Source organism: Dendroctonus ponderosae, unplaced genomic scaffold (assembly GCF_020466585.1).
Source record: "Dendroctonus ponderosae isolate FM_Combo_2020 unplaced genomic scaffold, Dpon_F_20191213v2 Dpon_F_20191213_1536, whole genome shotgun sequence".
NCBI lineage: Eukaryota > Metazoa > Arthropoda > Insecta > Coleoptera > Curculionidae > Dendroctonus > Dendroctonus ponderosae.
In genome coordinates, this window is record NW_026017678.1 from 1 (window position 1) to 1,846 (window position 1,846).

Here is a 1,846-nt window from a genome sequence, read left to right on the forward strand (position 1 = left end):
TTTGAATTCAGTGAAAATCTGTCTAGGTTACATGCATTTTAAATGGGATCAGCTGTTCACTTTACCAAAGTGGTAACCAGTGACGTCATGTGCGCACGAAAATCGAGTTTTCGAGCGATTAATATCCTACCTTGTATTCATTGTATCATGAGCTCAACCGAATTATATCGATGAATTTTAGTCTAATAAGAGAGCCTTAATGAACTCGTTGTATCAACAACCTAATAAAATACGTCCTGCTTGTGTTGAGATAAATACATAGTTATTTTATTTCAATGCCCTTTTCCCTATTAATAATCTAATAATTATCATTAATAATTCGTTTTTTATTTTAAAAAATCCGTAATTTGAGCCTAGTTTCTTCAATATAAATTTTTCATATAAAACGCCACTATTTTTATTCACAGAGCTCGCGCGAGAGTAGAAACCCTCTAAAAATCCGTTAAAATTGGCATGCGTTTTTATTCACCCCAGTCCCCAGTGATGGGTTAATAGAAACAATCAGGTTTTTTTAAATCTTAACTGAATCAACTGCTATCGTTTTTCTCTCATGGTTAGATAGTAGTAACCTAGACGCACTATTGAAGACTTTATTTAAGCCTTTAATGTAGTTGCAACCGACAAACCTACAAAACATAACATGTACAATTTGGTTTTTATTAGCCCCGTTTTACGGTATCCGGATAATCAATCGCACAGATAGCAACCGGATATCCATAGTATCCGGATTTTGTTAGTATGGGCAGATGGTGATGAAACGTAGATATAAATACATAAACTTGTACACATACCTCTAAGAACCCACAAAATTTCAACATATGGGGCACGTCAGCTTCAAACAGGTTATTTAAACACGCACTACTCTTTAAACAGATTCTGCAGATATGCCCATAGTCAGTTTTATCGCCTTTCAAGTCCATTTTCTATTAAAAATGCAAATTAAAACAATGTTTTCTCAAAAGACATCCAAATACGTCCAAACAACTGTCCACCACAGATCACACAGGTTATAGATTGGAAATTGAAATATGAGCTTGCAGAATCGCTCAATCGCGAATTTGGCGCTTATTCTCAGCGGCTGCTTGCAAACTACAGTGCACTACAAACCACTACTGGCAGAAGAAATCTTCTTTATCGATTAGGTTCACATCAAAGTTTACCGGGATATTTGATTTCAGTTTATGACCTCTGTGATTTCCGTTGAAGTTTCAATAATATTTCAAGCATTTCATCATGCCCCTTAATTATGATGTTTATGCTAGAGTGTGAAAACTAGGACTAATTGGGAAAATAAAGCACATTAATTTTCTCTACAATAGGTATTTATTGAACTTAAAAACCTAGAGATGTAATTTGTATTGATATTACATGAGTTAGATAGCTAGTGTTTCAACAAAAGTGGTGTACCGTGGATGGCCGAGTATCAAACTCTTTCTTCTGCTTCCAACTTTTATTCCACTCGGTATAACTTTAACTACGGAACAGGAACAAACTAACTTCTAAATTAACATCAACTTCACAAACAATAACAATAACAAACGGAAAACTCGGTCTTCCGACTAGCGGTGAAAAAAGTGAAATTCTATATATTTTATTATTATCTATAAATTTTATGGCAATTATCAAATGCATGTTGACAAATGYGTGATTTATGATATTCTCTGTTTTTTATGTATGATTGGTGTTCTTTGAGTCTTTTGTGAAATGGTCTTGAGGTTTCTCCTATATAAAATTTATTGCATTAGCAAGGAATAAATTACATTTTTTGTATTTTCAATTATATCATGAGGTTTTGTTACTGAAATTTTACTTCTAATTGTATTTTCAGTTTTGAAGATAGTCCTAA

The 1,846-nt window shown here is 33.3% G+C and overlaps 1 long non-coding RNA gene across 1 annotated transcript; it reads right to left on the reverse strand.

The window, feature by feature from the left end:
* Positions 1-442: 442 nt before the first annotated feature.
* LOC125503261 lies at positions 443-1,001 on the reverse strand. Its single transcript, XR_007280722.1, has 2 exons — positions 792-1,001; positions 443-626 (listed from the first exon to the last, which is right to left on the reverse strand). It is a non-coding gene; the product is annotated as an uncharacterized LOC125503261 (long non-coding RNA).
* Between the last annotated feature and the right edge of the window lie 845 nt (positions 1,002-1,846).